General features: G+C 34.8%; 1 pseudogene; it reads left to right on the forward strand.

The window, feature by feature from the left end:
• LOC106794816 (uncharacterized) overlaps positions 1-24,493 on the forward strand; it is a 189,022-nt pseudogene extending 164,529 nt beyond the window's left edge.
• The last annotated feature ends 658 nt before the right edge of the window (positions 24,494-25,151 follow it).

Here is a 25,151-nt window from a genome sequence, read left to right on the forward strand (position 1 = left end):
GGTCATTTTCTTTTTCATGGCCTCCATGTCGGTCTTCATCTGCTCTTGCACCTTCTATATTTCACTCATCACTCTAGCTTTGGCACATGTTTGGTAAGGGCATCGTAAAGCACGTTCTTTCCTTTTGATTACAATGATTACAATTCTAATTTCAAACATCCCTACTTTTGTAAATTATTAGCGCAATCATGTGTTAGCAGTAGGCAAAAAGGCTATGTAAACTCGATCCCTCTTTTGCCCCAATTTTTGCAAGCTGGTTACTTCCATACTTGACCTTGACTTGATGAAAACCTTTTCTTAAAAGCATGTGCTTGGTTCGATCCTACGTTCGCAAGAATAGAAATTTTGATTGCCAATACTTCGACAACATATCAGAGAGATGAATGATTAGGGCACACTTATGCTATGCATGACAAATGTAATTATGAAATCGACATGAGATGCCCAAAGAACCATCATTTCCTAGTTAACCATGCATTAGGTACCATGCTCATATGATTTTCAATCATATTTTTTTTTAAAGATAAATGAGTATATAATCCCAACATGGTTTGTTTATAACTATCATCATGATACCCAACACATGTAACTAAGAATATGGTGTAAACTTTCATTCTTCATTGTGACTTTCTTTTTGTTCTTTTTTTTTTGTTTTTTTTTCGCAGAGGAAAATGCAAGGATTATGCATGAGTGAACATAACATGCGAACGATGAAAATAGAATGTATGCAATTGGCAGAACAAAAGCATGCTAAATGAAGATGTATGACAATGCAATGACTTATGCAAATGCAATGCATGAATATGATAAATGATAAATGTAGGAATGATATGTCCATTATGATGCCATGAAGAGATGCATGATGCGATCAAGGAACAAGCCAGAGTGAGTTTACTCTGTGCCCCTAATTCAGGAACCTAATGGGAAGGATCCAAAAGTCCACTTCTAGTGATAACTCCCAAGGGTACTTTCGTGTAACCTTACCGATCTCTAGAGATATCATCCTCTTAGATAATACATTGTGGTGATAGGGACTATCAGTGACAATGCATCACCAAAAGAGGAAAACACTAGACAAGACTTTGCTATTATCAAGCGAGTCGGAGACCCAGCATGACCATAGATCAACCTCCATTCCCTATGGCTCACACAGACCCGAGTAACTCTAGATGAAGCTTCACTGTTATCAAGCGAGTCGGAGACCCAACATGACCATAAATCAACTTCCATTCCCTATGGCTCACACAGACCCGGGTATAGGGCCTAACATCTCAATGTGTGTGCAAGGTGTAGGTGTCATGTGTGCATAGAAAAAATATTTCTAACTATGAAAGTAATAGATAGACAAACACACACCAAACACAACAGCATAGCAAAGGTTATATACAAATATGGACAAAACAAAAGGTAAAAGGGAAAAAGGGAACATAAATAAAGAAGAAGTCACAATAAAACATTGCATACTATTTGAATAGCCTAACTCTCTAACAAGTCCCCAGTGGAGTTGCCATTTGTCACAACCTACCCTTCGACGGGAGGGCGAGGTGAAAACAAATAAGCCAAAAAGTGTTCATCTCCAAGGGAGAAAATAAGCAGAGTCACCACCAACGTTTATTCGAGGAAAATGTTAGAAAAACCAAAAAGAGGTATGCGAATTTTGAAAATAAGGGTTCGGGAGTTGTTTACACATAGGGAAGGTATTAGCACCCCACGCGCCCATCACAAGGGACGACAACATTTAATCGAGTGTGCGTAACTTGACTTCAAAATTTTGTATTTTCCCTTTTTATGTTTCTTTATTTTTTTTGGGGTCGACAAGGGTGTTGCCCTTGCTCTTACGTATCCTCAGGTGTGAAGTAAAATTCAGACCTACGTAGTTCTTTAAGTCTGAATGTTTGTGTGTTAAATTGATTTTATGTTTTTGAATGATTCATTTTAATTGCAAACAAAAAGTCGTTTAAGGCGTTGGACCTTGAAATGATGTTTTAAACTTTGAAAAGCGGAGAGAATCATTAAGGCGTGGGACCTTGAAATGATCTCAAGTGATATTTGATAAAAAGAAGAGGTTATGAATTGGTTTTTATCTTGGTTTTGTTTATTAACTTTCAACCTCTTCAAAGACGACTTTACAATACTAGTGATTGGTTAAGATTGAATTTTACAAAGAAAATGAGATCACCGATGATAGATGGAGGAAATGATTATGCATAAAATAACAAGGGGGACCCTTAAGGGTGCATAGATCACATTCGAATCTTCAAAACAAAACTAACTGGCTGTCGCACGAAGAACACCGAATAAAGAATGATGTAAAGATTGATCACAGACAGGATTTGGCAGCACCTCAGCTTTGTTTCCTCTTCTTTCTTCTTCTTCTCTCTTATTTCTTTCAATTTCCTTCACTCCTCAATGCTGGAACCCCTTCCTCAGCTCCCCTTCACGCCTATTTATAGAAAAAAGGCACTTGGTGGACTTGTAGCTCGCCCAGGTGAGCCTAGACTTACTCCTAAAGTAACTGGCTCGCCTAGGCGAGTTGATTCCTTTAGCTTGAAGTCTTTTGGTGGGTCAGGTGAGCTAGAGGCTAGCCTGGGCGAGCTATGGTCCAAGAAACTCAAGGAAAAGACCCTTATGCCCCCATTTTGGTATCTTTTGCATTCTTGATCAAAACATTAAATGATCTTTCATTTTGTGCGGTAATTAGTGTCGAACAACGCAAGTCGACTAGCAAGGATCAAAAGATCAACGGATGATAGTCCCCAGATGAAATTAGGGTATGACAATGTCAAAGGAAAATGACACATAATCATACACCGAAATTCTAATTAGCATATGCATGTCACTCCAACATCATGTGCTTATAGGTCAATCAACATAACGAGATATCCATATACGTAGAACAACACAAACATTGTATTCAACACTAATGTAAGCAACCAAAAGTTCTGATTGGGCAAACCCTTGGTGGATGCTATGCTTCATATGACGGGACAAACATAAAATGTTGTCACAAGCAAATACTCAAAAACCTATTGTCAATTCTATGCTTCCTGTAAGAGGACAAAAATTATGCAAAATGGAGACAAACGCAGTCACAAAAACACATCCTACAAGTAGACTGATAACCTTTTGGTTGCTGATGGTGATTTAATACTATTGCGAAATTGCAACTTAGAATGGTTACTTAGTACTTATGTTCTGAATGACAAGCATTATTTTATAACCAGATGACAAAATGAATTGGGATATGTTGGTGCATAATTATGCAGAAACTCAGTTGTGGTGCTGTATAATTAGAGCCATCCGTAGTGAATTGTGTGCTTGAGTTGAGTTCATTGAGTTATCATTATTGTTTAAAATCAAATCCTGAGACCTTGAGCCACACCAATGATTTAACAAAGAGTTCTGCTACAATAACTCTTTAAACCAGTAAACCATTAACAAAAGAACTCTGTTTTTGCATAACTATGTGTTGCATAAGAGAACAATTAGTGGTGTTGAATAATGAGTGCAAATCATGACTTTTGAAGTGCCAAAGGGATCCAATTTTGTTTTCTTAAGACTAAATCTTGGATTTAAAACATAGGCAGAATACTTATCTTATATGCAGCTATGAGGCCTAATAGTTAACCTAGTCAATATGAAATTGATGTGCACCAAAGAACACGACTGAACCAAGCTTGAGCTCATCAGACTAGTATATATACCAATTTATATGAGATGATTCTACCATATAGCCTACTATTCTGCTAACCTTTGCCAAGATGTTATAGACAAAGACAATCACCCAATAAGGGATTCTCAATGTGGAAATCCATAATACAGTGAGTAACACCCTGACAAAAAATTACAATTCAGACAAACAGAGGAAACTTTGTGTTGTCATCTATGTATGTATGTATTTAATTGCAGTGATTATATGTGTGTGTGTGTGTGTGTATGTGTGATTGGTTTAGTGAAACTTGATAGAGAAATAGAAACTGTTTAAGATAGATTTTCATTTGTGCAAGAATTGCACTGCGTGTGTGTGTGTGTAATTTTTACCATTTTTTCTTATGTCTACTTTATCCATTTTTTGTTAAAAATTCAAAAGCACCCATTTATGGCACCCTTTTGCACGTTAACCATGGCCATCAAAGGGATCATTCATGCTTGTCAATTGAGCTTAACACTAGCCTTAGGTCATTAACTCATCATTTCTTTCACAAATGAAAAACCTGGAACCTCATTCTTCTTCCTCTCGCATGAGATCTTCATGGGAGGATAGGCCACCATTTCCTTCTTCTTGTAAGCACCATACTAGTGTTCTTGAGACTTCTTCTCTCAAAGCTTTGGTAAGAAACTCTTAAACCTCTCTTTTCTTCATATTTGTCCATCATTTTCATGCAAAGCTCTTATTTTTTTGTTCCAAAATTTTGCTTTTATTCTTTGAAGCTTTAGACTTCAAGATCTGAGCCCTTGTTCCTTTGAGCATTTCGTGCAAGCTTCATTCAAGGTAGGGGGGGGGGGGGCTTTTTGCTTCTTGAACCCAAACATTGTTATCTTTGGAAGCTAGACTTCATTGCATATTGTATTGATGGTTAAAATTTTGTATCTGCTGCCATGACTGAAACTATGACACCCTTTACCCCGACATACATATAAAAATGCATAATTAACTAAATGATTTTATTTTAAGCATAAAAGAGCTCATGTGGGTAAAAGGGTGACATTCAATTCACTATTACCAAATAAAATTTATTAAAAACATATTCGGTTTAGAACATGGCCATCAAAGTTTACAAAAGAAATCTTGTTAAACAATGGAATAAAATAAAGTAAAATAACATCATGCAATTAAACTAAAAACTCATGTCCCAATGTCCTCTAGCACGAGCTTCTTTAAAGTCATCCACCTAGTCATCTGGCCCCAAGAACACAAGGTTCGGCATCATCACAAGATCCAAACACAAACAACACACAAGGAATGAGTTATCATGTTTCTAAATAAAATACAGATAAACAAAGACATAATCAATATAAATTATAGAAGTATTTATAACATAGGTTAACTTAATACAATCCATGTTACTTCACCACTTTATCATTTAAAATTCATTTTTCAATAGCAATCACGTTACAAATGAATCACACACTCAAGTCAAGACGTAACAACACTTATTAATTTCATAATAAATAATTCAAGTCGTTATTCAACAATTATACTAAGACTCAAGTCTATATGCAATGTGGTACCGTGTCAGTGAAAAACAACATCAGGGCGCTTAAGAGTACATAACAAGACACGCCACACAATGGATATGTCAGGTTACTCTCACTAAGTAAAATTATAAAGTGACCAGTCAGGGTCACTTTGTTTTGCGAGAATGCTCCAACCATATGGGATCAACATAGGCTTAAAGGAGCACTCAAACCGAGTGTATTTACCCCCAAGGCCTAGACTTCAAAGAATCAGGCCTCACCTTCCTGATTCAGGTCAAACCCCTAAAACAACTTTTGCATCCAGACTCTGCTCATGAATTATACTATATCCACGACCTCACACTTGTTTTCAAACACATTGCACTACAATTTAACACCTCGGGTTCCTAACTTGAAACCCTACACTTTTCTTTTAACACCTCGTGCATTGCACTACAATTTAACACCTCAGGTTCTTAACTTGGAACCCTACACTTTCATTTTAACACCTCACGCATAAACATGTTTCTCAAGGTAAACACCAGTCGGATTATTGTATAATTCATAACTCACAACACAAGTAATTGTCACATTAAGTATTAACCACACACTTATTCACAACCATATCTCATGTCCACAATTTAACATCTCACAATGTCACAATCCACCATCACATGATTATGTATATCTCGCAAATTAACACATGTTCAGCTTTGCACTTATACTCAATCTCAATAACAATGTTATAATCTCAAAGAAACATGTTATCTCACAATTCATCACATATTCAATTTATTACTTATAAAAAATTTCAATCATAATTTCATGATCCCAATATAACAATTTATCATGCTAATCTAGTAAATCTTATCCAAAACACAAACAAATTATACAAAAATGCTTCTAACAACATGAGGAGTAACACCCCTCAACAATTTCACATAATCATATAGGAAAAATTACAATACAATAAACATCCAAAAATAAACCTAAATTTGATCCTCTAAAGATCCCTACACATGTTCATTCTAACTTCAATTGTGATAAATTCACCACTTACCTCTTAGCGGGCTCACGTGGGTAGTCTAGTAGTGATAGCAACATCTTTATCGATTTCTCAAGAATCCCCAAGCTTTTCCTCTGCTTTCTCTGCTAGGGTTTCCAAACATTAGAGAGAAGGAAAAAGGATTGAAACTCCATTTCACTGTCCCCATCCAAGGGAAATTGCTCTCGCCACAAACATTATTTCACAAATTCCAACGGTGGAGATGTGAGAAAATTCGTTCCGAACCTGGTGTCCGATTTCATGACGATCCAACGGTTAGCATTATTCAATCCTACCCACAAGGGCATTGGATAGAAGACTCTAAGAAGATTGAGCCAGAGATGCTGGAGAAGGCCCTAGGATTCTCATGAGCCTTAGGGTAGATTTTGGGCCCATGGGCTAAGTATAAGCCCACTTATCTTTGTACATATTAGATTAGGGTTTCATTATTTGTGGGACTTGTATTTAGGGCTCCATAGTGTAGGGAGGGTACCCTAGTAATGTAGGATTTTTCAGCCCTTGTATTTTAGGGCACCTAGACTAGTTTTTGTATTAGGGGTAGTTTTGTGATTTCACATGCATTAAGTGCACAATTTGATGTGTGTGTGTTGGGAGAGAAATTTAATTGAATTAGGAGAAGTCCAACCCAATTAAATTTTGGACCATCCTAAGGGGGAGGTGAACATTTGCTAGTTACACCCCATTGCCACATCATATAGTAACACTTTGTGCATGTCCTTCATGCTTTACTTGCCTCATGACACCTAAGCACACTTAGTGGAGAATCTTGGACTTGATCTTGGATTAGTGGGCTGAACCATAGCTAAAATTCACTAATCATAATTAGTGAAGTTTTGGCTTCAAAATTGGCTCCAAAAATTCAAATTCAAATTCAAGTGAAATTTGAATAGAAATTCAAATTTCCCTCCAATTTTGTGTGACACTTAGGCTATAAATAAAGGCTTTGTGTGTGCATTTTTTTAACTTTGATCATTTGAGAAATTCCACTTCAAAGTTTAGACCTCATTTGAGGCATAAATTTCATGCCCCTTCTCTCCCTGTCCCTCCACTTATCTTCTCCTACCTTCAAGCTCTTATCCATGGCTTCCTATGGTGGTGAGCTTGTTCTTGACTCATCTTCTGCTTGAAGTGGCATCTCCAATAACCTTTCCTCCTTCTCCATTCCGCTGTCATTGATCTGCAAGAAGAAAATGACTCCATTGATGAAGGAGATCCAAGGCCTACAAGCTCTACATGAAGCTACATCAGGGTGTATGCGGGATAAAGAGTCTGGGATCATTGTTTTATTGAGGTAGGTTTGGCTGTATGCGGAAAAAAGAAAGGGTTTTGGGATAGGAAGAAGGGAAAACAAAATTGAGAGGGAGAGAAAGCGTAGAGACGTATCGTAAATATGAAAACTGACCTAATATGTCTCTATTTATAACTAGGGTACTTATGACCTATTAATTACTCTATTTTCCTTTATTTTATCATTTTATGAAAAGAAACTCTATTTTTCTCCCTATCAAATGAATAAATAAAACATTTTTTTCTAAGGACATATATTTATTTTATTTACCTTAAAATCATTATTTTAATTAATAAAACTATTTTTTCTTATTTATTTAATTACAAAATCCTTTTTAATTTATTTTATGAAAGATGGGATGTTACAGAAAATATGTAATATGGTTTTTTCTTGAAGTTTTAAGGTTAAAAATGAGTTCTTTGGATGTGAAAACTTAGGGTTAGCCTTAAATTTCACTTAAATTAGTGTTTTCTAACAAAAGTTATGAATAAAACAAGATTAAGGACATTTTGTAGAATAAATTTCTATCATGAAATTGAACTGATTGTTATAGTTGTATGGACTGTTTTTCTTAAATTTTTGACCTCAAAAATGAGTTTGTTAGGTGTGAAACCATAGGATAGCGTATAAGATTCATGAAAAACCGATTCTCGAAACATCGAGAACCCTGAAAATAAGTTTAAGAACAAAACTTTATAAAAATGAGTGGCAAAATAATTTTAGACAATAGATAGCTTAACATTAGATTTCGTGCCTCTAGACAAAGTTATTATTTATTCTAGAACTATTGATTTGATTGTTATATTATTGTTGTGATAAATTACAAAATCTGATGACTGATGCATTGATCGAGGCCGTACCCGAATCAAATAAACATTAAAATGTAGTAACTAGGAAGTGATCCTAGGTCGTTTCCCAACGAGCAGTGACAAGCCAAATGTTCATAATATACTTGCAGTAATAGTAACAGTAACGATGGGGGGGGGGGGGTGTTTGCTTTTGTAAATTAAACAGCGAATATATGTGAATTAGAAAATATCAGAATTAAAACACGTTGCTTCCCCTTGATTCACAAGCAAGTCTCTTATCCTAGGTTACGAGAGTTTATCCTTTATCAGTTTAACCACTTAATCCAACCCTAAATTAAATTACTAAGCGAAATTCAACATAAGGCATTCATTATGTGATTAAGCATCACATACACCAATTACTCATAAACGATCATTAAGCATGAACGTAAATTAAGCGCAGAGATAATTAATCAAGCACTAAGCATGCATGAATTAAAAGCAACAAATTCAAAGTAATTAGTGAAGAGGAAAAACTAAACAGAATTTAACAGTGATAATAGAACCTCAAAGAGAACTGTGCTTGATCCTCAAGGGAAAACAACGCTGCGGACTTAGCCTTCCACTAATCAAATAGAGAATGAAATTTTATTGATAAAACTAAAAGTCTGAACTGGAATTGTAAAAAAACGAAAATAAAAGAGAAAGAGAAGAGAGACTAAAACTAAAAACGAAAAATAGAAGAGAGAGAGGAGAGAGAGAGAGTCTCCCGCGAGGGAGAGAGGGAGCCCCCTAAACTAGACCCTTGGTGCTGTTATATAGTTTTTTTTCCAGCCCCAAAGCTTACAAATATGTTTTAAATCCAAGCCCATAAGTAAAATCAAATCAAATCTAGATAAGATAAGATAAGATAAGATCTAGATGAAATAATATCTAGATGAGATCAAATCTAAATAATATCTAGATAAGATAAGATCTAATTTTATAGAATAAATTAGTCTGCCCTCTTCAAGTCCAAGCCCAATTCTAGATTCAAGCCCAATGCTTCATTAATTCCTGAAATTAGATTAAAAACATCAAATTAGCTGAATGGGCCCAAATAATAAAACTGCCTAATAAATTTGACAATTAAGACCAATCAATAATTAAAATGGTGCAAAAAGGGTTTAGAAAATAGAAGAAAATGATGGCACATCATGCATGCTCTAGAATTGTGGTGATCTTTTACTGAGAATTTGAGACACATGCATATTATCTTATCATTGGGGAATGGTAAAACATATAGAGTGTGAAATTCGGAAAATTATATTTGTGGCGTGCAAATTTACTCATTTGGTTCCTATAGATGTACAAACTTTACCTATTAGTCTCTATACTTCAAAATTATCTCTTTTAGTTTTTATATATACTATTTTAATTCCTTTTAGTCCCTAAGTTTAGTCAATAGAAACTAAAAAAGGATTGAAATAACAAAAATTACACTAAAATGGGGGTTGAATAGTGTGTATATAAAGGATAATAACTTTTCATAACTTTTAGAATAAATATAGATAGAAAAGTATATGTATGGTAAGTCATTGACTGAAGAGAAAAACAACTTTTAATAAAGACATGTTTGATCATCCAGTGACTTAATATGACAGAGTCTTTAAAATAGTTTTTCAAATAAATACTTGGTATTAAAGAAGTGGCAGAGAGTACTAATAGAACACTTAATAAACCATGAAGGAGGGAAGTAGAAACACTTGGTGTATACTAAATCACTCAACCTGAGCTACATCTAGTTCTCCTTTACTCAATAGTAAAGGATTTTACTAATCAAAACTTGATTACAAGACAAATATTCTAACCTGCCACTTCTAGCTATACAAGTATTCAATAACACTCAATGAGTGAATAAACAATAAAGCTCAAATACAAGATAACTTTTCTTAGCAAAGGATAAATATATGACAATTTTAAATTAGTCATCCAGTGTTTTCGTTCTTTGTTTGTTAGTAGAGACCGCCTTTTATAGACTTCAGAGAAAGATTCGTTATGAGATCAATCTTGATTCCTTTAAAAGACCGTTATCTCACACTGGAAGATAAGGCTACATTTCATGCTATAATTTGCAAGGAAATGAGCGATAGTACATACAGTGCCATGTGCTCCTTGCCCCTGATGATAGTGACCTTATAAGAATATTTTGTGAATACTTTCTATTCTCTTCTATTTTGTCATTTCCTTAAATTCAAATGTTGGCATTTCAAGATAAAGAAAGGCAAAATAAATTTGTATGAGATAGAGCATGTGTACTTCCTTTTTCTGGCTATCATAAGCTTATTGATCAATGTTGATCATTTCAAAAGAATCTGTTAGTCTCTTACTGGATGGATGCGAGAGTTAACACGATGCAGTGTATAACACTAATTACCATAATGAGTGGACGCTCTTTGGTTTTAGTGCGTTGGATGCCAGTTTAAATAATTAAAAGTACATTTTCTCTTGGAGTGTGAACGATTCACGCATAATACAGTTAAATTCTTTAACACGTTGATCCTGTCACTTGTCAAAAACTCATTAGAACATTAATAATTTATATTTACTGTTATCCATCAAAATCCAACATAGATGAAAAGAGTGGTCAGCTAGACCTAACAAAGATTAAAAATGTTATGTATAGGGACTAAAAAGGATCACAAATGGCATGTGTAGCGACTAAAATGGATGATTTTTAAGCATGAGGACTACAAGGTAAAGTTTGTGCAATTATAAGAACAATTAAATGAGTAATTAAACCAAATTAGTTTTATCCATTGCCACAACTCCTCATTCCCTTCATAGCTACGTCCACATCCATCCATTCCTCTATTTTGTTCCCCTAACCCACCTATCTCAAAGGAGGCTATACATCAAGCCAAAACATCCCTTGCAAAAACCTTAAAGAAGCTCCTAAACAACACCAATCTAATAGGTAAATTCAAGAAACTAAAGAACCCAAGTTCCGGGTTGAAATTCTAGTCATTGACGACACTCCCAATTCATTGTCCCAACTTGCTCTTGATTTTTTTGGGGTTGTACCCATAAAATAAAATAAAAAATGTTTTCCATTAAGAACTTAATCTTATGTGTATGTTATTTATTTTTTGCTTGCTATTGTTATTGATTGTTAGTTTAAATAAATGCATTGAAGTTGACTAAGCTAATACAATATGAACTTAAATATATTATTGTTGGTTGTAACAAACTTAGAGGTTTTTGGTGTTCTACCTTAGCTTTCCAACACACTAGACATGCATACGTAAACTTGACTACCTCCTTCTTCATACCAGACTGCCATAACATCTTTTTGAGGTCTTGATACATCTTGGTGGCTCCGGGGTGAATACTCAAGATATTCCCATTCCCTTCCTCAAGGATTAGGCACACAAATATTATCTTGGATTTTCAAAACTTCATCTTGTCCCAAACTAAAACTACTCTCCTTACCTTGGGCTATGTTCTCTGACTGGGTTGAAAAAAGAGGATCTAATCTCTAACCTTTTATAATCTCATCTACCAACCCATTAGTTACTTTTAACATACCTAACCTCACAGTCTTAGGGGTAAGCTCACACACAAGGCTCATGTCTCTAAATTGTTCAATGAGGTTCAACTTCTGAATCATCAATGCAGATATATGCAAGGATTTCCTACTCAAGGCGTCAACCACTACATTGGCTTTAATTGGGTGGTAACTAAGCTCAAAGTCATAGTCCTTAAGGAACTCCAACCATCTCATCTGTCTCATGAATAATTGGGTTGCGAATTTGGGCTTTGCTCTGTGTAATTAGTTTAATTAGGTAGATTAGATAGGCCTAATCAGGTTCCATCCCTTCCTTTTGAGTAGTAGCGATATATATTAGTGAAAGTTAGTTAGTTACTTTATTTTGTACAAAAACAAATTTAGTTACTTGTTGTGCAAGCTTTATGATCAAAATCTTTTCTCTCTTTTTCTCTCAATTGTTGTTCACTCTTCTTCCTATTTTCACTTCTATTCTTCCTTCTTGTTTCACAAATTTCGTTGCTCTTCCACTTGTGATGATCATGGAAGGCTAAACACTTAATCAATCCAAGGATTCACTCTAATCAAGGCTGAATTTGAGTTCTGATTTAGTATTTCTATTCTATGTGAATGTTCATCTTTTTCTTCAATCCTATTTTCAATTTTCATGATTATGAATAGGGGTGTTCACAGGTATGAGTCACCCACGAACCCAAACTGATTCAAACCGATCCGAACACTTTGGGTTGGGTCATTTATGTATTTAGGTCAAAACCAAATCAAACCGATCAAAACTGTTCATGTACAGGTTGGGTCACGGGTTTAGATTTATAGATCTGTTGACCCATTGAACACATCCGTGAACTCGTAATTAAAATATAAATTTTATTATATATATATATATATATATGTGTGTGTGTGTGTGTGTGTGTGTGTGTGTGTGTGTGTGTGTGTGCGTGTGTGTGTGTTAAAAACAAAAAAAAATTGACAATCAAGGAAGGTGTGGTAATGCATTATTTCCTTTAGTGCTTTTAATAAAATAGTAACAATTTAATAAGTTAGGGGATAAATCTACCTCGTCACCGCAAGAAGCCAATAACACATTGTGATAAATGTTTTATATATAATTAAAATTTATGATAAATAACTTATATTGTGATATAAGATTAATTTTAACAATTGATAAATTTTATAAAAAATATTGAAATCAAACTTTAAGAAAATGGAAAGGATAGAAAGAGATAAGAAAAATCCATAAAAAGAAACGTTAGTTCAAGATGTTTTTTAAATAAAAAAACTCATAAAATTGGTCTAATTATTATCCTATTTTTTCTTTATATATAACAAGAACTAATTTTAAAAGATTTTCTCTTGTTAGGATAAAATCAAAAACTCTTTTTTTTCTTATATAGGGCTAAAATTTGAATTTAACCTAATTTTTTAGTAGTTATAAAACTCTTCCAAACTTGGACTGAAAGGAGAACCCGCGCTCGGCTGTGCTGTGTCGTGCCACTTTGTTTCTCAGTCAGCAGATAACAATCCATTCACTTTACAACAAACCATGTTTCATGTTTCTCTACATACACTTTCAACTATTGAATTTTCTTCACCAACAAACATAATTAACAACTCTTTTTATATACCACTTTATTTTTTGATGGTGTGTTGTGCACGTCACTTATTTTTATAAATATTAATAAAACTCTATGTGGTATCAAAGTAACTATTACAATTAGATTATTGGGATTCATATTTGTTGATTTGTTTGATGCCCAGATAAAATTTGGTTATTTTTTCTAATTTACATGAACCCTAATTTAGTTTTTGGAAAAATATATTGTGTTGATATAGATATTTATCTAGATCAAGACTTTTTTTTATCATGATACGGTTATTTTATTTTGACCGACAGCCTCCTGATTTTTTAGATTTCAAATAAGTAGCATACTTTTTTATTCTCTAGAATTGATTTATTTTGAGCGACAGCCTCCTGATTTATTTTTCAGTTTGATTCTTGGAATGATTTCCTCGAGGATTCAGGCATTAGTGGTTAGCATGAGGTTTTGGGAATTAAATAAAAAAGTTGAAATCAATTTGAAATTCTCCAATAAAGGTGTAAATTGTGTAATGTTTTATTGTGGATAGGTTTTTTAGAATTTGCAAATGAGACAATTGGAAAAGAAAAGTGGTACAAGGAGTGTTAATTATTCATCTCCAATTACATCAATTAGAACTCTCTCTCCATGTCATACTAAAAGTCCATCACAGCAAGGGACAAGAGCTCCTTCACAACCACAAGGACATGAAACTCCACCACAACAAGGGCAAGGACAACAACCTGAATCTACACAAGCAAAGGTAAGGAAAAAAAAGTTGCTAGACCCCCTTCTAATGTTTAGGAACATTTTATTAAGAAAAAAGGTGGTAGGGCTTATTGTAAATACTATAATACTTCATATGCAGCAGCTAGTTCTATATATGGAACCTCTAACTTGAGAAGACATGTGTTCCAACAATGTAAGAAAAAACCACACAGGTAGGTTGATAAATAGCAAAAGACAATTATTTTTGGAAGTGATAATGAGAGTGACCCTAATATAGTATGAAACTTGTTGATTTTAATCTAGAGCAGACTCTAATAGCACTTGCAAAGATGATAATTATTGATGAACTTGCCTTTAAGTTTGTTGAAAATGAAGGGTGGGAGTTGAATAAAAAAATATTAAAATTTTGTTTGATTTCTGATCACAAAAGTCAAACCATAGGGATAACCCTAGAGAATTGTTTAAAAGAATGGGGATTTCAAAAGTTTTTTGTGTAATAGTGGATGATGCAAGTGTTAATAACTTGGCTATTTCATATTTAGCTAGAGCATTGAATTTTTGGAATGGGCATACTTTGTTGAATGGAGAGTTCATGCATATGCGATGTTCTGCTCATAGTTTGAATGATGTTGAATGGATAGTTCATGGTGTCGCAACATGCCCTATTGCGGGCGAGCGAGGCGAGGCTCACGGGTGCGCTTTCCAAAGGAGGAAAGATGCGCGGAGTCGCCACCAACATTTATTTGTGGAAAACGTCAAAAAAACCGAAGGAAACCGGTCAAAATGAAAATTCTAAGATCGGGAGTTGTATTTATGTTTGAGGAAGGTATTAGCACCTCTCACCTTTTTCTCAAAGGACAACAGCTTATTTTTTAGAATTGTGAATTTGTGTTATCTTACCTTTTATTCCTTTTTATTTTTTTGAGGTTGACAAAAGCGAGGCTTTTGCTCCTACGTACCCTCCATCGAAGAGGAAATCAAACCTACGTAGGTCTTTCTTAAGCGTGAATCAAGCGATTCTTTTTACTTGAAAGGTGATCATTTTAAGGCGTTGGACCTTAAAAATGATCCATTTACTTGATAAGGAAAAAACTGAAATGATAAACTTTCAAACCCTTTTTAGTGACTTTTTTTGTGGACGAGCTTGACTAGGCGAGTTGGTTTTAGCCTTAGTTTCACTTTAGTTATTAGTTAATTCGATTAAGAATGAAAAATCCCAAAGAGAAAATGTCCGATTGATTTTTTTTGCTTCATTTTACTAAAAGGTATTTTTTGAATATTATATTATTATTTTACCTCTTTTTTTATTTCCAACGTGGTTACGGCAAGACCGAACGGTCAGAATTCATTTTAACAGAAATTAACGGATATTACAAATCAAATGATCGGTGGAAATTTATTTTATTTTTTGATTAGGCGAGAAAATGACTTAAGCAAATGACTAAAGCACGTCAAAAGGGGGTATGGAAAGTAAATGAAAACGAGAATAAAAATACATGAAGCAAAATGGGGACCACCACGGGTACATAGAATGAATTGAAAAGCTCGGTTTAGGGTACTTACCAGTTGAAGACCGAAGAAAACGAAGAACGAACGATGGATGTCGAAGAACGGTTGAAAAACTTCGCGTAATTACTCACGGAAACGTTACGAAAGCGCCTCGGCTTGGATTTTCTTCATGGAAACAATTTTCCTCAGCAAATTTAAGAGAATACGAAGTGCCAAGAAGGCTGAACCCCTTCCCTCTTCACTCCTCCCCCTATTTATAGCAAAATAGGGGAGGAGCTTGCCACCTAGCTCGCCCAGGCGAGCAAGGTTGCTTCCTCCAGAAGCAACAGCCTTCTGGAGGAAGAATCTGGAAGGCCCAAGTGGGCTTAATTGCTATTTGTATCCCCCTTTTTACTAAATGCACCCCTTCTATTTTTTTGGCGATTCTTTTTCCGTAACGTTACGAAACTTTACAAATTTCGTAACGATACTTATTTTCTTTCCGTAAGGTTACAAATCCTTACGGATCATGTATTTACTCTTTTTTAGCTTTCGAAGAAGTTACAAAAACTCACGGATTGCGCAAGAACACCTCCTTTTGGTTTCCGCCGCACTACAGAATTTCACGGATCGCATAACCCTGCTTCCTTTTGACTTCCAGCGCGTCTCGAGACTTACATATTGTGCAACAAAGGGTGCCAAGTATCTTGAAACGACCAATCAAAGGTTGCATGTCATCAAGTAATAATCCCCGGACAAAATTAGGGTATGACACATGCATATGTGAGGGGCAAAAAAATGAGTTAGATAGGTATTTGGAGGATAATGTTGAAGATGATGACGCTGAGTTTGACATTTTTTATTGGTTATTCTTGTATCTACTGTATCATCAAAGTCTACATTTAGTACTAGGGGTAGAATTCTAGATTAATTTTGTAGTTCCTTGAGTCCTACTACTATTGAAGCTCTCATTTGTGTCCAAAATTGGCTTTGATCAACTAAGCAAAAAGTTAATAACTTACAAGTTGAAATAAATGAAGCAAAAGAGATTGAATCAGGTGTGTGATCTCTTATTTCATTTTTTATATTTGTATAAAATATCAATTAATTTTTGTGCTAACAGGGTTGTGCTTAAATTTTTAGAGTTGTTTGGTTTGGCTTTAAATACTACAAGTATTGGGACTCCAAGTGTTAGGATTAGTAGTGTCGGAACTTCTTAAAGTATTACTTTCTGGTACATTGTTATTTGTTTCACCTTTTTTCATATTTATTTTTTCTACCATGTTTATAATATTAATGGATCATATTTTGTTCATTTGTTTTAGCAAATGTGTTGCAAGAAATTATTTTTTACGAAATAATTGTGTTTCAAACTATTATAGTGAATCTCGTTGAATAATATTTTTGTTTTAATTTCTATTAGTCTATTTTAGAATATTATGTTGATGGTGCTAAATGAATAAGTTTTACTACTTTCAGACATTTGATAATATTGTGTTAATTGTATTGGATATTTGAAAGAATCGTGATATAAAATAGTAGTTCTAAGAAAAAAAAGACCAAATATAAATGGGTAATCCGTTGGCCTGAACCGAACCAAAACGTTCATGAATGGGTTGGGTTGGGTTAAAAAATTGTGAAAACTGAACTAAACCGTTCATGAATGGGTTGGGATGGGTTAGGTTAAAAAAAATTGTGAAAACTGAACCAAACCGAACCGATCAAATTTGATTGGGTTGGGTCCTAAATTTGATCAAAACCGATCCGAATCGACCCACGAACACCCATAATTATGAATATGCTTAGGATTGAAAACGAAATAGGTTATGGATTCATTTCCTAATTTCAAAATTTAATCACATATTGTTTGGATGATGTTGCAACCTAATTTGTGATCTCAATCAAATTAGGGATTAATTCGATTGAACTAACTCTAATGACATTGATTGAACTTTCACAACATGATCATTCCTTGCAGAACTGTGATAATTCAATTTGCATTGGTTTGGTGAATTGGATTTTTCTGATTCATATTTCGTTATTTTGTTCCAAAAACTATGTTCCCTTTTTGCAATTCTGTTTGTTGTGTTTTCGCATTCCTTTATAGTGCCTATAAACTATTCATTGAAATTCCCCTACTGTTTATAAGCCAATTGAAGTAGGAAACAAATTAAATTGTATCCCTGAGTCAACCTAGGTTAATCCTGTACTGCAAAATTTATTGTACTGCATGTTTTGTATTTTACAACATTTTGCATGATCTTTCTTCATACACTAATTGTTTGAAATATTGCATTGATCTTGTTAATGTTTTACATTGACCAGTAGAGTAGAGTAGTGATAACGATTGTCGAATTGTTCCAAAACAAATAAAACTAGGAAAATCTACAATACATGATTAACCTAGGTCAACTTAGAGATACAATTCAATTTGGTTCCTACTTCAAGTCACTTATAAATAGCAGGGGGAATTTCAACATATAGTTTGTAGGCAATGTATAGGATTACGAAAACTCAAAAATATAATTAAAAAAATAGAATACAGTTTTTAGAATAGAATAACAGAATATGAATGAGATCAACCTAGTTCACCAAACCAATGCAAATCAAATTATCATAGTTCTACAGAGAATGATCAACTTATGAAGGTTCAATCAATGTCATTAGAGTTAGTTCAATTGAATTTTCCTTAAATATTAAGATTGCAAATTAGGCTGGAATATCATCCAAACAATCTGTGATTAAATTCAAAATTAGGAAAGGAATTGATAAGTGCCAAATTTCAATTGTTTTTGGGATTAGATTGTTAGCACTTATCCTTTAATTGTAATAGTTTTCTTCCAAAGTACCCTTGAATCTACATGTTTATATATATTGTATATTTACTAATATTGTTGCTTAAATATAAAATATTCATCCATGATTCTATAGGTTTTTTATGTTTGTTTGATGAATCCAAAAACAAAGCTTTAAGGAAGGGAAAAACGGTCATTTCATGGAGATTTCTGGCCTGAAATTTGCCCAGGCTAGCATCTAGCTCACCTGGGCTAAAGAGGAAACTTCACCCATAAGCAAGCCGCTCACCTGGGCAAGTTAATTACTTCAGGCTTAAGTCACACACTCGCCTGGGCGAGTTCTAGCTCGCCTGGATGAGTTTCCCCTGCACTAGATGGATTTTCCTATAAATAGTCATGCAGGGGAAGAGAAATATATAGTTAGTTGAAGAAAAATCCTTAGAAAAATCTAGGATAAGAAGAAGAAGAGCAAAAGTGGAGCTGAGGCACTGTAGAGTTGTGACTGTGGATCACTTCCTTCGTCATTTATCTTCCAAGTCTTGTGCTCTGTACAATGACCGGTTAGTTTTTCTTTAAGGATTGGATGTAATCTTTATACCCTTATGTATCCCTTTTGATATTATATATGTTTTAATCTTTCTATTCATTATTGGTAATTTCATTCTACTCATAATGCTTGATTCTATTTGATCACTAGTGTTATGAAATTGGATTCTAAGTGAGATTGGAAAGTAATCTTAGAATTTGAATCGAATGATTTTACTCTTTACGTTACGTTGCTAGGAATAGAGCATAATGTTTTGATTGCAAAAAGCACGAGAATATAATTGTAATGCTAGGATATTTACTGCATATGCGAGGGATCAATGTTTAGTAAATATTCTTAGGTTCCAAGTGCGAGGAATTGACTTGGGATAACTATGGGTGCATCAGTAATGTTAGAAAATGATTTATACATGTCAATCTTATTAGGCTACTAAGGGTATGAATGATGAAATCTAATCCTATGTTTTCTTGAATTAATTAAATTGTTTTCACAATTTCTGTATTTCCGATGCACTAAATTATGTATTCTATATTTCCCTTAATTCCATTATTTTCGTTATTTCCTTAAATTCATTATTTTCACTATTCTTTTACTTTCAGATATCTTTAGTTAGTTAAAACAAAATCAAATGACATTCAATTGGATTCGTACATAACTATTAAACTGATAACCTTTATCTGAATGAATTAAGTACCTCAAGTCCCTGTGGAGACGAACTCTTTTATAAATTTGAAACCTACAACGACAATTAGTATGCTTGCCAGGGGACTTGAGTCATCCACTTAGTTCTTTCGGATTTAAACTTTCAGTTTGATAGGCTAAATTCCTTTGTAAATTTCTCTTGATTTTGTATAAATTCCCTCTTTTATTTTCTTACCCCTGTACTTATTACTTTCATTTTAAATTCTATATAAATTTTCTCTTACTTTTATTTTCAGTAACCTTGGTGCTTACGGGTTATTGTAGTGTGTTCTTTTTTCCTTTATGCGAGGTAAAAAGTCAACAGATACAACGTCGTTTGCTCCGGAAATTACCAAAACGGAAAGGAAGAATAGAAAGAAAAGAAACAAGCAACCACTAAAACACCGGGTAAGTCTTCTTCTGATTATCTCTGAACTAATAAGCCACTTGTAGAAAATAACATGGCTAAAAGAGGAGAAGGAAATAGACCACTAAGGAGGACTTTGGGTGACTATGTTGATCATCAAGGCCCAAAACATTACAATAGCATAGTCATTCCTCCTTTTAGCAATAAGATCATGGAATTAAATCCAACACTGCTTAGTCTAATTGGCTTACACCCCTTTGCTGGAATGGATCATGAGGATCCATACACACATTTGTCTACCTTCATGGAACTATGCAGTACAATGGGAGCTTCTGACAAAGATGCTAAAGCTGTCTACCTCAGAACTTTTCCATTTTCACTAGCAGGTAAGGCAAAAACATGGCTCCAATCACATCCAAATAAAAGCCTCAACACTTGGGACGAGGTGGAGGAGAAATTCATAGGGAGGATATTTCCTCCGTCAAGATTGATCAGTGAAAAATCCACCATCGCGACTTTCTCCCAAGGATCTGATGAACCTCTCTGTGAGACATGGGAGAGATTCAAAGCTTTGTTGTGGAGATGCCCAAACCAATACTTTGATGATGCTACACGGCTGCATATCTTCTATAGTGGTTTAAGACCTCAAACCAAGATGATCCTTGATGTCTCAGTTGGAGGCACTATGATGTCCAAGAGTCCAGAGGAAGCCATAGTAATCATTGACTCCATAACTGCCAGTGATTATCAAATTCATCATGATAGAGCTCCGAATCAAAGATAAGGTATAATGGAACTCGACACTCAAAATGAAATTCTAGCACAAAACAAACACTTGATGCAACAAATTGAGGCCTTAACAAAACAAATTAAGGAAAAGTAGTACTCACATTTTTTAGATATCTTTAAGAAACTACAAATTAACATTTCCTTTTCAGAAGCATTAGAGCAAATGCCAACATATGCCAAATTCATGAAAGAATTGCTAACAAAGAAAAGGAGAATCACAGATGATGAAATAGTAGAGCTGGAAGTAGGATGCAGTGCAATCATCCAAAAATCCATTCCAGAAAAATCACGAGATCCCGGTAGTTTCACAATTCCTGTGACTATTAGAAAAATATCGGTAGGCAGGACACTTCTTGATTTAGGTGCAAGCATCAACCTTATGTCTTGGATCAGAGAAGTTGAAATTAGACCCACAAGAATGGCATTGCAACTAGCTAACAGAACTATCAAGCATCCTTATGGTATTATTGAAGATGTGTTAGTAAAAGTCGACAAATTTTTGTTTCCAGTCGACTTCGTGGTGATGGACATGGATGAAGACAATAAAATTCCATTAATTCTTGGTAGACCTTTTATGAAGACTTCCAAAATAATGATTGATGTAGATGATGGAAAACTCATTGTCAAAGTCCAAGATGATGAAGTGCAATTTAATGTCTTCGAGGCCATGATGCACCCAAAAGATAAAGGGGATAAGTGAAGTTGAAGCAAACAAAAATTCAGAATGTCTCCAACAGTTAGATGCCTTTAGAGAAATTCCTTACAGCCAATCTCTCTTTGAAGAAATAAAAGAAGGAGAGAAGCCAAAGGAAGCAGCAATAAAACTAAAAGCCTTACCTCCACACTTGAAATATGTTTTTCTTGCAGGTAATTCGTAGAAACTAGTCATTGTCAATTCAAATCTCTCTGAAAAGAAGAAGAAAGATTGGTGGAAATTTTGGAAGACAACATAAGAGCAATTGGCTGGACCTTATCAGACCTCATAGGTATTAGTGCTTCTTATTGTATGCATAGAATTTTTATGGATAAGGATTATAAACCTGTAGCTCAGCCACTAAGACGCCTAATCCAACAATGAAAGAAGTGGTAATAAAAGAGGTAGTCAAACTATTAGAAGCAGGAATGATATATCCTATATCTGATAACCAGTGGGTATTTCCAGTACAAGTAGTTCCTGAAAAGGGGGGAATGACTATTATAAAAAATGAGAAAAATGAGTTGATACCAACTCGTATTGTTACCGGTTGGAGAATGTGTATTGATTACAGGAAGCTCAACAAATCCACCAGAAAAGATCATTTTTTTCCATTACCATTTATGGATCAGATGCTGGAGAGAATAGTAGGGCAATAATATTATTGCTTTCTTGATGGATATTCAAGATATAATCAAATCATTGTTGATCCTAAAGATTAAGAAAAGACAACCTTTACCCACCCTTTCGGTGTTTTTGCTTATAGAAAGATGCCCTTCGGTATGTGTAGTGTTCGCTTCCGGCAAGTGCACCGGATCGCACAAGTAGTATAAAATGGTAAGAACTGAGTATCGAACTCTCGGGGAACATGTGTTATTTGGTAAGCTATTTCAGAAAATAGGTGTCTGGTGTGTAAAGATAAGTGTGAATATGAACAGGTGTGTAAACTATCTGTGCAAACAGGAAAATCACATGAGGGAAATGATGTGTAAAAACAAGTAGAAAACACTTTGGCCTTCCTAATAGGTGCTTGATGCTAAAAAGATATTCTCTATCTAACAATGCTCATGTGTTCCTATGGTGTCTCCTGAGATACTAAACCCCGATTCTTCATGATAGTTTAGCCTAATCTTGATCAAGCATCGTCCGTAGATTCCTCTTGTTTGACTAAACTCAACCAGGACCGCATTAAGACACACATACACAACAAAATTATCGCACCCCGATTCCTCGTGATAGTATGACAACTTAGCCTTGTACTATCAAGGACTTTAGAATCAGACCAGTTTCCACTATTGAATGACCCTAACAAAGCATGCATCTATGTCATCAAGGTAAAAGCATACTGGAGTGAAAAACATATAGCATAGAGAACACACAAAACATCATTAAATAGATAGAAATATATTTACATCAAGTACCTACAGGGAAGATCCAATAGAGGATTTTGCTTTCCATAACCAGGAAGCCTCCTTTACAACAAAGAGAAGAACAAGATGAAAGATTGCAAAAATACAAGTGGTGAGGATGTCTCCTTCACCTCTAGGATCTCATAATCACTCACAAACTCATCTCAAGCTCTCAAACCGGCTCCTACTTCGAGTTCTAGTCTCTACAGATCTTCACACAGCAAAATCTCTCAAAACTCTCTAGAACTTGGACCTTTCTCTCTCTAGAATCTCTAGACATGCAAAGCTCTGAACCCCAGCCCAAACTCCCCTCACAAAATCTGATTTTGGGCTTAAATAGGTGGCTTTGTTCGTGCTCGTGCGCTTAGCGCAATTTTGGACCACTTAGCGCACATTAGTGAATTTTGGCTTAGCGCGTGCCTTTCTCGCTTAGTGGATGGATTGAAGCGGTGGGCTTAGTGAGATGAAGCGGTGCGCTTAGAGAACCTGTACAACTCATCTTCTTCCAGAGTCTTCCTTGCGCTTAGCCCATGAGTGTTTCGCTTAGCGGACGCTCGCTAAGCCAGTAGATTGGCTTAGCGAGAAGGTGAAAAACAACACTTTTCAAAGCTTGCTTAATTAACCTGAAATTGAGAGAAAATAATTATTAAACACACAAAATGGAAGTACTAAGTATTTATTACCTATATTTAACAGAAAATACTTATAACACTACAAAATAACGATAAATTGGAAGAGTTTGATACAATTTACACAAGTTTTATACACAAAAGATAGTCGTATTCACCGACTAACATGTAGCGCTCCTACAACATTCCAACGGTTCATGCTTTCTATTTTTTCTGATCTCATAGAAAAAAGTATTGAATTATTCATGGGCAAATTTTCTATTTTTGGCTCTTCTTTTGATAAATGTCTGTCTAATCTTAACACTGTATTGAAGCGGTGTGTTGAAACAAACCTGGTACTCAACTGGGAGAAATGTCACTCCATGGTGATTGAAAGCTAGGTCATAAAATCTCGTTGCATGGCATTGAGGTCGACATAGCTAAACTGGAAGTCATTGAAAAATTACCACCACCAAAAAATGTCAAAGGCATCAGAAGTTTTCTGGGACATGCCGAATTTTACAAGCATTTTATCAAAGATTTTTCAAAAATTGCCAAACCTTTGAGCAATCTTCTAAATAAATAATTTTCATTTCATTTTGAAAAATCATGTTATGAAGCTTTTGATACTTTGAAATAGAAATTGACCTCTGCTCCAAATTGGCACTAGATTTTGAAGTAATGTGTAATGCAAGTGATTATGCAGTCGGAGCAGTTATGGGTCAAAGAAAAAATAAAAATTTTCATGTCATACACTATGCAAGCAAGGTTTTAAATGAAGCCCAAATAAATTATGCCACAACTGAGAAACAATTGCTTGCAATAGTATATGCTTTGGAAAAATTTAGATCTTATTTGATAGGATCTAAAATTGTGGTTTTTACTGATTATGTTGCTATAAGATATCCGTTAGTTAAACCTGATTATGAACCCCAACTTATCTAATGGACTCTATTGTTGTAGGAGTTTGACTTAGAGATCAAGGATAAAAAGGGAAGTGAAAATTATGTAGCTGATCATTTGTCTAGACTGACCATTGATGAGGTGACCACATGTTAGTCGTCTTATACGACTAACTTTTGTATAGAAAACATTCTCCAAAACTTGTATAGTTCCCCAATTTATGGTTATTTTGTAGTGATTTTGTAAAGAAATCTTGTTTTATGGTTAAAGCTGTCCCTAGAATATGTCTATTGGATTTAATGATGAAATATGTGCAATTTCAGGTGAAAAAGAGGCTAAGTCATGAAGTGCTAAAAGTGACAATTGAGCTTAGCTCATCAGTGGGCTAAGTGCGCATCCACTGCTAAGTGCAGCTTCAGCGCGCTTAGCGCGACAGAAGAATCTGGTAGAGCATCAATATCAAGGCCACACGCTAAACGCGAGATCAGTGCACTAAGCGCAGCAGTTGTCTTCAGCCAGGCTCAGCGCACGACTGGCGCTAAGATCAAATCCCCTTACTCACGCTAAGCGCAAGGGTGGCACTAAGTGCAATGTCACGAATTCAGAGCCTATTTAAAGCCTGTCTTGTGCAAAATTAGGGTACAAAACTTTTACAGCAGATTTTTACAACATTCCAGAGCACACCATAGTGCCTATTTTG

The sequence above is a fragment of the Glycine max genome, chromosome 10 (assembly GCF_000004515.6).
Source record: "Glycine max cultivar Williams 82 chromosome 10, Glycine_max_v4.0, whole genome shotgun sequence".
NCBI classification, from domain to species: domain Eukaryota; kingdom Viridiplantae; phylum Streptophyta; class Magnoliopsida; order Fabales; family Fabaceae; genus Glycine; species Glycine max.